Below are 15,713 nucleotides of genomic sequence, written 5' to 3'. Positions count from 1 at the left end.
GAGGTAATTTAGCAGAAATAAACTTAAAACTTAACAAGAAACCCTCAACACCTACCCACCAATCAGCACTTCCCACTATTAGATAGGCTATGAACTACTAAGCAGAAATATACTCAAAACAGTACAAAAAACTTACCACAAATATTCACCCTATACTCACCCGATACTCACCTCTCAGCTCCCTTGTGCAAGCGACACCTTTGAATTCTGACGTCACTCCTTCGTTGTGTCGCTTGCTGACTGTCTCCCTCGCAGGTAGTCCGCTCACTCAGACTCCCAGGCCTCTGCTCCGCACTGCCTTTATCCCTGGTCTCCGACTCCATTCCTCCCGCAGGTCCACTCACTCAGACTGTGTCAGTGAGTGTCATGCAATATGTTTGGGTGATGTGGCTGTCATGGTTGAATAGTTGCTAGTGTGTGTGGGCTGTGAGGCTTATAACAGTGCTAAGAGTGTGAGGGTGAGGTAAAGCATATGAATGGTAGGGTTGAGTCCTGATTGAAAGAGATTGTTGGTAGATGGGTGATGGGGGTGCAGTGAGTTGAGCAGTGGATGAGGCTAGTGGTGCAGTTGGTAGGATATGGCATTTGAAGATAAACTCACTGACCTTGACAACTTGTGTCAGATCATTAAACTTCCTGCACTGCATCCAGGTTCTTGCACTGACCGCCACTATCTCTTTCCATGGCCTCCTGAGCATGTGCCTGGAGGTCCTCCTGCCCCCTGAGGATACAGGACATCTCTCCTCCGTTCTACCTCTTCCACCAAGACCTCCAGAGCAGTGTCTGAAAACCTTAGTGCACGCTCTCTACCATGGTCAGCCATTGATGAATTTTCCATAGCACACTTTTGAAAATACACCCAGCACCTATTCCTGCCACAATGCACCTCCCCTTTAAGAGGTGCAGGCTGGCTTTCAGTACCGCTAGGCACTCGCGATATTGGGCCGCATGCTGATGTGTGCAGCCAATGAACAGCACGGAGAGTGCTGGCAGCACCCAGCAACCATTTAAAACAGCAGGCAGCATGAATTTGACATCCTGCCTGCATCGCAGTGAACAGGCGCGGATTAATCATGCATGTCGATCCCTGCGCCTGTTTTCGGGGTTATCCAATTTAACCCCCAGGGCCTCCTCTGCACATGTTAAACAGAATTCTTGTAATTCAGTATTTATTACCCTACTCTCAGGTGAAAATAATAGTATCACCTCAACGCACTCTACAAAACTTTTCAATGCATTGTATTCTATTTAATTTCAAATTGCTGCTGAAAAATGCAAACCTCAAAAAATGACTATTTAGCTTTTAATTAAATAGAGTAGCATAGCTAATAAAAATGCAATTCCCTTACATCTAACATTATGATATAACATATTGTTTGTGGCTCCTTGTTTAAACAAACAATATAAATAGCTAAACTGCAAGGGTTTAATGTTAAAATGCTAGAAATCTTGCAAGCGTACAAAGCCATAGAATATAGGAATTGCAAGATGAAAAAAAAACAATGCCCATCTAGTTCACCTCTACCACACTATAAGAATATTGAGGCTTTAGAGAGGATACAACACAGATTCACTAGGATGTTACCTGGTATGATGTAATACAAATACAAAGAAAACTTGAAAAATTGGGGCTTTTTTCATTATAGCAACGCAGATTGTGGGGCAATATGATAAAAGTGTTTAAAATAATGAAAGGATTGGAAGGGTAGATTGCAGTAGAATGTTTCTAGTAGATGTGTAGTCTAGAATAAGTGGTCACAGTTACAAGATTAAATGTAAGAGATTTAGAACAGAGAGCGCGAGAAACGTCTTTATACAGAAAATTGTGGAATTCACTTCTAGGGTTAGTGGTTGAAACAGAAATTATGTTGACACTCAAGATTAGATTGGATAGGTGGATAAATGAAACGTGGATATGGGAACATGGTGGGTAAATGTCATTATGGACTGTTTGCTCGTGTGGAGGGTTAGTGCCAACACGGCTTGGTTGGGTTGATTGACCTGTTTCCATGTTGTAACTTCTATGTATTTTAATATATCTATGTACTTTGGCTACCAAGTATGACAGCAAGTACAGTATACTATTCTAAACCTGTGTTTTCTGAAACTAAAGGCTAAAAATTCATGGGTTTAGCGTCACCCGTTACCCCCAAATTCGGGGGGGGGAAATGGTGCCGCCGCACTTCCACCCTTTACCAGCGGGTACTGCGGCCGCCACGATTTACAGGTGGCCAGCAGCGCTGCCGATGTCGACACTCGCGAGAATTACATGGATGATGCAGATCGTGACATCAGTGGGTGTGCAACGCTCACTTGACACCTGATTAGCGAGTTTCAACTTCGCCACTCCACTTACCGGCATGCCTTAAGTGCGACCAGCTGAGCAAGAGTTGACAAACAGGAAGGAGGCTCCAGCAGCAGTATTTAAAAGGATCATCAGCAACAAGCTGCAGCTGACAGGTTTTTCCAGTTTGACTGGCTCTGTGCAACCTTTTGTAACTCCAGCAGCTTTATAAACTTCTTTCAATATTCTAAGGTAACAGGGAGTGTTGTTGCAAGTGGAGAACGCCTTCATTCTTATTTAAAGGCTTTTGCTCACAGTCATGGGAGTGCTACTGGCTTACCCCCTTGTGCTCAAGTATCTTAGGGAGAGGGAGCGGAGGCAGCGAAGAAGAGAAGATGCACACTGCGGGAGGAGGGGGTCCAGGAGGGCTCTCAACAGGAGGCCTTATCCACCTAGGGTCTTCAGAGGGCACTTCTCTTCTATCCACTTAAGCAAGGAGCAGTGTATTAGGAGACTATGCTTCACCAAGGAGGTGGTCACAGAACTCTGCCTCCTCCTGCGACCAGACCTGCAGCCTGAGAGCAGGGCGACCACGGCTCGCCCAGTGGCAGTCAAGGTCACCGTGGCCCTCAATTTCTTCGCCAGTGGATCTTTCCAATCTGCAGCATGAGGTATAGCTAACATCTCCTAGTTCACCGTTTATCACTGCATCCAGGAGGTTACTGAGGCTCTCTACACCAGAAGGGACTATGTTTTCTTCTCTCTGAGCAGGAACATAGAAACATAGAAGATAGGAGGAGTAGGCCATTCGGCCCCTCGAGCCTGCTCCGCCATTCAATGAGATCATGGCTGATCATCCAAATTCAGTACCCTGTCCCTGCACGGCCACCGTCTGCTTCCAGGTGTGGTTCGAACTGGTTGACAATGAGGTGCTGCCACATCAATGCACTTCCCCTTTAAGTACTGAATAAAGCTTGTGCCAAGCATGACTGGGAATTAGACTGGACCCGATATTGGCCCACCTGTTGAGCAGCAAGCCAATGAGCAGCGGTTTTAGCGCTGAAATCAGCACTAAATCATGTTAATGCGGACTGAGCATGGATTTTGTGTGCTACCTAGACCATTTTGACCTGGCGCTGCTTAAGATCGTTGGGCCATAACACTGCCCGTTTTCTGGCAGTATCCAATTTTTAGCTCTAAATACCCAAGAACTCCTTTTGGTTTCCATCCCTCAGCACATCAATTTCAAATCACTCCACAGCTTCACTAGAACTACCTTTGCAAGTTGCTTCAACCCTACATCCCAGTTTACACCCTCTGCTCTGCCAACTTCCTCTCCCCAGCCCATCAGTGGCAGAGCCTGCAGCCATCTTGCCCCCACACTCTAATTTCAAAACCCATCTTAAAATCTACCTCTTTGACCATGCCTTCCTCCACCTCCCCTTAATTTCCTTGTTATTCATGTTTCAGTTCTGACCCCAAGCTATAAAGTCCCTTGTTACATTAAATGATCTGTAAAAATATAACTTGAAGGTTGTTTTTATTAGTGAATGCACTGCCTGATTTGTCCGTAAGTTTTTGGTGCTTATTTCAGTATCTCCCAATGAACTGTTTAAAAGCCAATACATATTGTTCATGAAGTGTTATTTTGTTCAATATAAATATATTTTTTAATGCATCAGTTTTTCATGTGTACCTCACTCATACAGTAACACAAGTAAGCACAGCTGTTTCTGCCTGAAATCAAGACAGTCTTGACAAAGGGTTTCGACCTGAAACGTTGACTCTATTTTCTCTCCACAGATGTTGCCTGGCCTGCTGAGTTTTCCAGCATTTTCTGTTGTTATTGCGGATTTCCAGCATCTGCAGTATTTTGCTATGGTACTAAGTTTCTTGCCAGATGGTCACCAGTACCGATCTCACTCTTTGCACAGTGAATGAATTCTGGCACGCAGTCAAATCTGAATGAGCTTGTATGAACGGCGCATAAAACCTTTAAAGCACAAAGATATGTAGCGGGTGCCCAGATGGGGAGCGGGCTCATGTGGGAGTTGGGAGGAAAGCGGGGAGTTGGATACCACGACGGCCATTTTGTGGCCTGACTTTGGCTGCAGCAAATAGGGGACCCGAGCCTGGAGCGCTGACTAAAAGTAGCGCACTTTACCGTCTCTTTTTATATATATATATATATTCAACCCCCGCCCCTATCATGGGTGTTCCGGAGGGTTGCCCACTCCATCCACCGCGATGTGTCGCCGGCCATTCATTCCGCCTACCTCCTCCTCTCCGCCTTCACAGCTGTCAGTTGGTAACCCCTGGCAACCGTTTCAAGCGGCCGGCTCCGCCCGCCGCGCGCGCGCAGCTTCCGCTTCCCTGGCGCCCACAGCGGGCGGCGAAGGAGGAGGGAAATACCGACATGGCCGCCCTTCTACCGGCCGGCGCCGAATCGCCAGGTCCCCGCCACAGACACCCGACACCGGGTGAAATGGTCCCCGCCACAGACACCCGACACCGGGTGAAATGGTTCCCGCCCGTGAGGGCGGCGGCGGGGATGAGGAATTTGAGGGTGTTGGTGAATAACTCTAATAGACCAACACTATAGTGCCCAACAGTAGTAAGGGGAGTTAAATAGATCTTACAGCCAGAGAGTCGAGCACACATGAGATTAACATAGAAACATAGAAGATAGGAGCAGGAGTAGGCTATTCAGCCCCTCCAGCCCGCTCCACCATTCAATGAGATCATGGCTGATCACCCAAACTCAGTACCCTGTCCCTGCCTTCTCTCAGTATCCCTTGATCCCTTTAGCCTTAACAAATATATCTAACTCCCAGTCCATGTGCTTCCTTTATTAGGCCAGAGCGAACTGAGCATGCTCATACCTAACCATGTGATAATACATGACACTGAGTTCCTTATATGGAATGTGAGAGGTTGCAGCCCCTCTTCCACTATTTGAAGGGTCTGCTCCTTGATTTTTTTGGCTGCACTTCAGTCCCACGCTCCTGATCTTTGGTCACCCGGTGCGGTGGGAAGCGGGCAGATCGGAAGACCTCGTAGGACTGCTCCTGGGCCTGGCCAAAGTGGCCATTAACTGCTCCAGGCAGCAGGCGGTCGAGGGGGTCGTTCGGCCCGACTGCCTGCCTCTCTTCCGCAGCCATGTTCTAAGAACATAACAAATAGGAGCAGGAATAGGCCACTTGGCCCTTGAGCTTGCTCCGCCATTCAATAAGATCATGGCTGATCTTGGGCTCAAAGCCACTTCCCTGCCCGCTCCCCATAACCCTTCACACCCTTATCTTGCAAAAATCTGTCTATCACCACCTTAAATGTATTTAATGACCCAGCCTCCACGGCTCTCTGGGGCAGGGAATTCCACAGATTTATGACCCTCTGAGAGAAAAAATTCCTCATCTCAGTTCTAAAAGGGCGACCCGTTATTCTGAAATTGTGCCCCTGAGTTCTAGATTGCCCCACGAGGGGAAACATCCTCTGCATCTACCTTGTCGAGCCTCCTCAGTATCTTATATGTTTCAATAAGATCACCTCTCATTCTTCTAAATTCCAATGAGTATAGGCCCAACCTTTCTTCATAAGTCAACCCCCTCATCTCAGGAATCAACCGAGTGAATCGTCTCTGAACTGCCTCAAATGCAAGTATATCCTTCCTTAAATAAGGAGACTAAAACTGTACGCTGTACTCAAGGTGTGGTCGCACCAATACCCTGTACAGTTGCAGGACTTCCCTGCTTTTATACTGCAATAAAGGCCAACATTCCATTTGCCTTTTTGATTACTTGCTGTACCTGCATGCTAACATTTTGTGTTTCATGCACAAGGACCCCCAGGTCCCTCTGAACTGTAGCATTTTGTTATCTCTCTCCATTTAAATAATAATTTGCTTTTTTATTTTTCCTGCCAAAGTGGATAACCTTGCACTTTCCCACATTATACTCCATCTGCCAAATGTTTGTCCACTCACTTAGCCTGTCTATATCCCTTTGCAAATTCTTTAAGCCCTCTGCACAGCTTGCTTTCCCATCCATCTTTGTATCATCCACAAACTTGGCTACAGTACACTCGGTTCCTTCATCCAAGTCATTAATGTAGATTGTAAATAGTTGAGGCCCCAGCAATGATCCCTGTGGCACCCCACTAGTTACTGTTTGCCAACCGGAAATTGACCCATTTATCCCAATTCTCTGCTTTCTGTTAGTTAGCCAATTTTCTATCCATGCTAATATATTAACCCCAACTCCGTGAGCTCTTATCTTATGCAGTAACCTTTTATGTGGCACCTTATCGAATGCCTCCTGGAAATCCAAATATACCACATCCACTGGCTCACCCTTATCCACCCTGCTCGTTACATCTGGTCCAGGGGACTTGTCGTCTTTTAGTCCCATTATTTTACCAAGTACTTTTTCCCTTAGTGATAGTGATTGTCTTTAGTTCCCCCCTTCCTGTGGCCCCTTGATTATCCATTATTGGGATGTTGTTAGTGTCTTCTACCGTGAAGACAGATACAAAATATTTGTTCAGAGTCTCTGCCATTTCCCCATTCCCCATTATTAATTCCCCATTCTCATCCTCTAAGGGACCAACGATTACTTTAGCTACTCGCTTCCTTTTTATATACTTGTAGAAGTTCTTACTTTCTGTTTTAATATTTCTTGCCAGTTTACTCTCATAATTCATCTCTCTATTATTTTTTTAGTCATCCTTTGCTGGTTTTTAAAAATTTCCCAATCCTCTCGCCTCCCACCAATCTTGGCAACATTGTATGCCTTCATTTTGAATTTGATATCATCCTTTACTTCCTTAGTTAGCCACGGATAGTGCTCCCTTCTCTTAAAATCACCCGGGTGGCCCTGGAGACCAAAGCTCAAGGCCAAATTTTAATTTAATTTGTTAAGTTTTATTTAATGCTTTTATAAGTTACAGTTTATTTGTTTATGGTCCATACAAAAGAGTACACTGAGTTAATTCAGGGGACCTCCTGGTCGGAGTGCTCCTGGGCCTGGCCAAAGTGGCCATCAGCTGGTCCAGGCAGCGGGCGGTCGAGGGGGTCCTTCAGCCCGACTGCCTGCCTCTCTTCCGCAGCCAGGTTTTCGCCTGGGTGGCCCTGGAGTTGGAGCACGCAGTGTCCGCCGGCACACTCGAGGCCTTCCGCAACCAGTGGGCACCGCAGGGACTGGAGTGCATCATCACCCCCGGCAACCAAATTTTAATTTAATGTATTTTTGTTAAGTTACAGTTTATTTGTTTTTTTGTGCACTAAAAGAGTACACTGAGTTCATTTTTAAGAATAAGATACATGAATATTATTCATGATGCTTTTTTTAAATCAATAAAATGGTGTCTCTTCGAATGAAAAAGACAAAATATCATAGGATACAGCATTGGAGGCCATTCGGCCCATCATGCCCGTGCCAGCTCTTTGGTACAGCTGTCTGACACAGGCTTGACGAGCTGAATGGCCTTCTTCTGTGCTGTAACTATTCGATGATTCTATGATCCAATTAATCCCACTCCTCTGCTCATTACCCCATAGCCCTGTAAATTATTTCCCTTTGAGTATTTATCCAATTCTCTTTTGAATTGAGAGTGGCAGCAGCGGACCTGCGGGAGACGAGGCGGCTGAGCGGCGGCGAGGTATAAAACCGGCGGCGAGGACCAGGCAGTCCTCAGAGCGGCAGCAGTGGACCTGCGAGAGACGAGGCAGCTGAGCGGCGGCAGCGGTGTTAAAAGCAGCGGTGAGGACCAGGTAGGCTTACTAATCTACAATCTCCGAGCTCAGAGGGAGGGAGAGAAGTAAAAAGTAATCGAAGTGTGACGTCACCAGAAAGCAGGTAAGTGATTGGTTGGTGAGTATTTCTCTCTTTTTAAACTTTAACTCTGTGGTTTATAGTTTTTAAGGTCTCTGTGGTAAACCAGAGCCCTTAAATATACCATTTAACTGTAGTGTAATTGGTGGGATTGATTTGATTTCATTTAATTTGAATGAATTAAAGGGTAAGTCATGGCAGGACAGCCCGGCCCCGTGGTATGCTCCTCCTGCGCTATGTGGGAACTCGGGGACACTTCCTCTGTCCCTGACAACTATGTGTGCAGGAAGTGTGTCCAGCTGCAGCTACTGGCAGACCGCATTGCGGCACTGGAGCTGTGATTGGATACATACTGGACCATTCGCGATGCTGAGGACGTCGTGGATATCACGTTTAAGCAGTTGGTCACACCGAAGGCAAAGGTTGGACAGGCAGAAAGGGAAGGGGTGACCAACAGACAGAGTAGTAGTCGCAGGCAGGTAGTGCAGGGGTTCCCCTGTGGACATCCCCTTCTCAAACAGATATACCACTTTGAATACTGTTGGGGGGGATGGCTTATCAGAGGAAGGCAGCAGCAGCCAACTTCCTGGCACCAGCGGTGGCTCTGCTGCACAGGACGGGAGGAAAAAGGGGAGTAGAGCTATAGTAATAGGGGATTCTATTGTAAGGGGAATAGATAGGCGTTTCTGCAGCCGCAAATGAGACTCCAGGATGGTGTGTTGCCTCCTTGGTGCAAGGGATGTCTCAGAGCGGCTGCAGAACATTTTGAAAGGGGAGGGTGAACAGCCAGTTGTCGTGGTGCATATAGGTACCAACGATATAGGTAGAAAATGGGATGAGGTCCTAAAAGCTGAATATAGGGAGTTAGGAGGTAAATTAAAAAATAGGACCTCAAAGGTAGTAATCTCAGGATTGCTACCAGTGCCACGTGCTAGTCAGAGTAGAAATAGAAGGATATTTCAGATGAATACGTGGCTAGAGGAATGGTGCAAGGGGGAGGGATTCCAAATTCCTGGGACATTGGAACCGGTTCTGGGGGAGGTGGGACCAGTTCAAACCGGACAGTTTGCACCTGGGCAGGGCTGGGAGCGATGTCCTAGGGGGAGTGTTTGCTAGTGCTCTGGGGGAGGGTTTAAACTAAAATGGCAGGGGGTTGGGAACCTGAGCAGGAAGACAGAGGAACGGGAAACAAGGATAAAAGCAAAAGGTAGGAAGGAGAAAAACAAAAGTGGCAGTCAGAGAAATCAATGGTTTAAATCAAACATGGCCACAGTAAATAATAATTCTAATAGGTCTAAGAGCGTTAAAAAACAAGCCTGAAGACTTTGTGTCTTAATGCGAGGAGCATTCGTAATAAGGTGGATGAAATAGCTGCGCAAATAGAGGTAAACGAATATGATTTGATTGGGATTACGGAAAATGGCTCCAGGGTGGCCAAGCTGGGAACTCAACATCCAGGGGTATTCAATATTCAGGAAAGACAGGCAAAAAGGAAAGGGTGGTGGGGTAGCATTGCTGGTTAAAGAAGGGATTAACACAATTGTAAGGAAGGATATTGGCTCTGATGATGTGGAATCTGTATGGGTAGAACTGAGAAATACCATGGGGCAGAAAACATTAGTGGGAGTGATATATAGACCTCCAAACAGTAATGCAGAGGTTGGGGATGGCATTAAAAGGGAAATTAGAGAAGCGTGCAATAAGGGCACAGCAGTCATCATGGGTGACTTTAATCTACATATAGATTGGGCTAACCAAATTAGTAACAATACTGTGGAGGAGGAATTCCTGGAGTGTTTACGGGATGGTTTCCTGGACCAATATGTCGAGGAACCAACCAGAGATCAGGCCATCTTAGACTGGGTATTATGTAATGAGAAAGGATTAATTAGCAATCTTGTTGTACGAGGCCCGTTGGGTCAGAGCGATCATAACATGATAGAATTCTTCATTAAGATGGAGAATGAAGTCGTTGACTCAGAGACTAGGGCCCTGAATTTAAATTAACGATGGTCTGAGGCGCAAGTTGGGTCGGATTAATTGGGGAATGTCACTCGAAGGGTTGACGGTGGATAGGCAATGGCAAACATTCAAAGACCGCATGGATGAACTACAGAATTTGTTCATCCAAGTTTGGCATAAAAATAAAACAAAAAGGTGACTCAACCGTGGCTAACAAGGGAAATTAGGGATAGCATAAGATCCAAGGAGAGGGCATATAAATTGGCCAGAAAAAGCAGCAAACCTGAGGATTGGGAGCAGTTTAGGATTCAACAAAGGAGGACAAAGGGATTAATTAAGAAGGGGAAAATAGAATATGAGAGTAAGCTTTCAGGGAACATAAAAACTGACTAAAAGCTTTTATAGATATTTGAAGAGAAAAAGATTGGTGAAGTCAAGCGTAGGTCCCTTGCAGTCAGAATCAGGGGAATTTATAATGGGGAACAAAGAAATGGCAGACCAATTAAATACATATTTTGGTTCTGTCTTCACAAATAACCTCCCAGAGATGTCGGGGAACATAGGGTCTGATGAAAGGGAGGAACTGAAAGAAATCAGTATTTGTAGGGAAATGGTGTTAGGGAAATTGATGGGATTGAAGGCCGATAAATCCCCAGGGCCTGATAATCTACATCATAGGGTACTTAAGGAAGTGGCCCTAGAAATAGTAGATTCATTGCTGATCATCTTCCAACATTCGATGGAATCTGGAACAGTACCCATGGATTGGAGGGTAGCTAATGTTACCCCACTATTCAAAAAAGGTGGTAGAGAGAAAATGGGGAATTACAGACCAGTAAGCCTGACATCGGTAGTGGGGAAAATGCTAGAGTCCATTATAAAAGATGTAATAGCAGAGCACTTGGAAAACAGTGACAGGATCGGACAATGTCAACATGGATTTTTTTTATCTACTGGAATTTTTTGAGGATGTAACTGGTAAAATAGATAAGGGAGAACCAGTGGATGTGGTGTATTTGGACTTTCAGAAGGCTTTCGATAAGGTCCCGCATAAGAGATTAGCGTGTAAAGTTAAGGCACGTGGGATTGGGGGCAATGTATTGACTTGGATAGAGAACTGGTTGGCAGACAGAAAGCAAAGAGTTGGAATAAACAGGTCTTTTTCCGAGTGGCAGGCAGTGACTAGTGGGGTACCGCAGGGATCGGTGCTAGGACCCCAGCTATTCGCAATATATATTAATGATCTAGACAAGGGAACTAGATGTAATATCTCCAAATTTGCAGATGACACAAAGCTGAGTGGGCATGTGTGCTGTGAGGAGGATGCCGAGAAACTCCAGGATGATTTGGACAGGTTGGGTGATTGGGCAGAAGCATGGCAGATGCAATATAATGTGGATAAATGTGAGGTTATCCAATTTGGTGGCAAAAACAGGAAGGCAGATTATTATCTGAATGGCAATAGATTGGGAGAAGGGGAAGTGCATAAAAATAAACCTAAAAATAAACCTAAAAAGGTTTATTCTCTCTACCACCTTCAAAAAAGGTGGTAGAGAGAAAATGGGGAATTACAGACCAGTAAGCCTGACATCGGTAGTGGGGAAAATGCTAGAGTCAACCTAGGTGACTCAACCGTGGATAACGAGGGAAATTAGGGGCAGCATAAAATCAAAAAAAAGGGCATATCAACTGGCAAAAAAAAGCACCAGACCGGAAGATTGGGGGCAGTACAGGATACAGCAAAAGAGGACAAAGGGATTAATCAGGAAGGGGAAAATAGAATACGAAAGTAAACTTGCAGCAAACATAAAGACAGACTGCAAAAGCTTTTACCGGTATATCAGGAGGAAAAGACTGGTAAAATCCCAAGTCGGTCCCTTGCAGTCCGATTCGGGAGAATATATAATGGAGAATAAGGAAATGGCAGACCAATTAAACTCATACTTTGGTTCTGTATTCACAAAGGAGGACACAAATAACCTCCCAGGAATATCGGCAAACATAGGGACTAATGAGAGGGAGGAGCTGACAGAAATTAGTATCTCTAGGGATATGGTGTTGGGTAAGTTGAGGGGACTGAAGGCCGACAAATCCCCGGGGCCTGATAAACTACATCCTAGGGTACTTAAGGAGGTGGCCCTGGAGATAGCAGATGCTCTAAGGATCATCTTCCGGAACTCCATTGACTCGGGAACAGTACCCGTGGATTGGAGGGTAGCTAATGTTACCCCAATATTTAAAAAGGGGGGTAGAGAGAAAGCAGGGAATTATAGACCAGTAAGCCTTACATCGGTTGTGGGCAAAATGCTAGAGTCCATTATTAAGGATAAAATAGCGGAGCACTTGACAAATGGGGAAAGGATCGGACAGAGTCAACATGGATTTACAAAGGGTAAATCGTGTTTGACTAATCTGCTGGAATTTTTTGAGGAAGTAACTGGTAAAATAGATGGGGGAGAGCCAGTGGATGTGGTGTACCTTGACTTCCAGAAAGCCTTCGATAAGGTTCCACACAAAAGATTATCATGCAAAATTAAGGCTCATGGGATTGGGGGCAAAGTATTAACGTGGATAGAGAACTGGCTGGCGGATAGAAAACAGAGAGTTGGAATAAACGGCTCGTTTTCGGAGTGGCAGGCAGTGACCAGCGGGGTGCCGCAAGGATCTGTCCTGGGACCCCAGCTGTTCACAATATATATAAATGATCTGGATCAGGGAATTGGATGCAATATTTCCAAATTCGCTGACGACACTAAACTAGGAGGAGGGGTGGGCTCTGATGAGGATGTCAGGAGGCTACAGTGCGATTTGGACAGGTTGGGGGAATGGGCAGATACGTGGCAGATGCACTATAATGTGGATAAATGCGAGGTTATCCACTTTGGGGGTAAAAACAGGAGGGTAGATTATTATCTAAATGGCAATAGATTGGGAGATGGGGAAGTGCAGAGGGACCTGGGTGTTCTTGTGCACCAGTCACTGAAGGAGAGCATGCAGGTGCAACAGGCGATCAAGAAGGCAAATGGTATGTTGGCCTTCATATCAAGGGGGTTCGAGTATAGGAATAGGGATACCTTACTACAGCTGTACAAGGTGCTGGTGAGACCGCATCTGGAGTATTGTGTACAGTTTTGGTCGCCCCATCTGCGGAAGGATGTTCTTGCCATGGAAAGAGTGCAACGGCGATTCACCAGGCTGATACCTGGAATGGCGGGAATGACCTACGAAGAGAGATTAAATAGTTTGGGCTTGTACTCACTGGAGTTTAGAAGATTGAGAGGGGATCTCATCGAAACATATAAAATTATGGCAGGCCTGGACAGGCTGAATTCAGAGAGAATGTTTCCAATGGCCGGGGAGCACAGAACCAGGGGCCACAGTCTAAAAATAGCGGGCAAATCATTTAAAACAGAGATGAGGAAGAATTTCTTCACTCAAAGAGTGGTGAGCCTGTGGAATTCCCTGCCACAGAGGGCTGTGAAGGCTAATTCAATAAATATTTTCAAGAGAGAATTGGATATATTTCTGAAGGCTAAGGGGATTAAGGGTTACGGAGAAAAGGCGGGGACGGGGTACTGAACTGGTAAGATCAGCTATGATCTCAGACGAAGATCAGCCATGATCTCATTGAATGGCGGAGCAGGCTCGAAGGGCCGAATGGCCTACTCCTGTTCCTATCTCTATGTTTCTATGTGACCTGGGTGTCCTTGTGCACCAGTCGCTGAAGGTAAGCATGCAGATGCATCAGGCGGTTAAGAAGGCAAATGGTATGTTGGCCTTCGTAGCAAGAGGGTTTGAGTACAGGAACAAGGATGTCTTGCTGCAGTTGTACAGGGCCTTGGTGAGACCACATCTTAAGTATTGTGTGCAGTTTTGGTCGCCTTATCTGAGGAAGGATGTTCTTGCCATGGAAGGAGTGCAGCGAAGATTCACCAGGCTGATACCTGGGATGGCAGGAATGACGTATGAGGAGAGATTGGGTCGATTGGGCTTATACTCGCTGGAGTTTAGAAGAATGAGAGGGGATCTCATTGAAACTTATAAAACTCTGACAGGACTGGACAGACTAGATGCAGGAAGGATGTTCCCGATGGTCAGGGAGTCCAGAACCAGGGGTCACAGTCTAAGGATAAGGGGTAAGCCATTTAGGACAGAAATAAGGAGGAATTTCTTCACCCAGAGAGTGGTGAACCTGTGGAATTCTCTACCACAGAAGGCAGTAGAGGCCAATTCATTAAATATATTCAAGAAGGAGTTGGATAAATTCCTTAATGCTAAAGTGATCAAGGGGTATGGGGAGAAAGCAGGGACCAGGTACTGAATTTGGATGATCAGTCATGATCGCATTGAATGGTGGCGCAGGCTCGAGGGGCCGAATGGCCTACTCCTGCTCCTATCTTCAATGTTTTCTATGAATGTCACCATTGAATCTGCTTCCTCCACCCTTTCAGGCAGTGCATTCCAGATCACAACAACTCGCTGTGGAAAAAAAAAGATGTCCTCATGTCTGACTAACTTGATTGAATCTTTGATGAGGTAACAGAGAAGGTTGATCAAGGTAGTGCAGCAGATGTTGTATATGTGGACTTTCGGAAGGCGTTTGAAGTGCCACAAAGGAGGCTTATTAAGAAGATGGAGGTCCATGGAATTAAGGGGAAAGTGTGGTTAGGATACAAAATTGGCTCAATGACAGGAAGCAAAGTGTGGTGGTGAACGGATGTTTTTCAGACTGGGAGGTGGTTTGCAGTGGTGTTCCCCAAGGGTCAGCTTTGGGTCCATTACTCTTTGCAATTTTTGTAAATGACCTAGACTCGGGTGCAGGGAGCAGCATTATAAAGTTTGCAGATGATATGAAAATTGGCAAAGTAGTAGATCATGATGAGGATAGTTATGGGCTTCAGGCTGACACAGACAGGATGGTGAAATGGGCAGAAGCATGGCAGGTGGAGTTCAATTTAGAGAAGTGTGAAGTGATAACACTTTGGGAGGACTAATATGGAAAGACAGAATGGCACGATTTTGAAAAGTTTAGATGAGCAGAGAGACCTTGGTGTCCATAAATACAAATCCTTAAAGGTGACAGGGCAAGTTGCTAAGTTGGTTAAAAAAGCATCTGGGTTACTTGGGTTTATAAACAGAGGAATGGAATATAAAAGCAAAGAGATCATGCTAGAACTTTATAAATCACAGGTTAGGCCTCAGCTGGAGTATTGTAGGCAATTATGGGCACCACACTTCAGGAAAGATGTAACGGCCTTAGAAAGGGTACAGAGGAGGTTTACTAGGATGTTACATGGGATGGGGGACTTCAGTTATGAGGAGAGGTTGGAAAAGTTAGGATGTCTCCTCGGAAACAGAGAAGGTTAAGAGGTGACCTAATAAAGGTTTTCAAAATGATGAGAGGTTTTGATAGAGTAATTAGAGAAAAAGCATTCCCTCTGGTGAGTGGGTCAATAAGAGATCATAGATTCAAAATCACTGGAAAAAGATCAAGAGGGGAGATGAGAATTCTTTTCACTCAGAGTTGTCGGGATCTAGAACGCTCTACCTGAAAAGGTGGTAGAAGCTGATTCCATAAATAATTTTAAAAGGGAGTTGGACAGGTACTTGAGGATGAGGAACTTACAAAAAATGGGGAT

General features: G+C 45.4%; 1 protein-coding gene across 1 annotated transcript in view; it reads left to right on the top strand.

The window, feature by feature from the left end:
- The first annotated feature begins 5,008 nt into the window (after positions 1 to 5,008).
- Positions 5,009 to 15,713, top strand: part of rps6kl1 (ribosomal protein S6 kinase-like 1) — a 72,695-nt gene continuing 61,990 nt past the window's right edge. Inside the window, exon 1 of the mRNA XM_086002721.1 lies at positions 5,009 to 8,051. The gene's annotated coding sequence lies outside the window, so the exon portion shown is untranslated. The remainder of the gene's footprint in view (positions 8,052 to 15,713) is intronic.

Source organism: Somniosus microcephalus, chromosome 12 (genome assembly GCF_052327205.1).
Source record: "Somniosus microcephalus isolate GS21.2 chromosome 12, FLI_Smic_1.0, whole genome shotgun sequence".
In the NCBI taxonomy this organism is placed as follows: Eukaryota; Metazoa; Chordata; class Chondrichthyes; order Squaliformes; family Somniosidae; genus Somniosus; species Somniosus microcephalus.
This window is presented reverse-complemented; position numbering and strand designations above follow the sequence as displayed.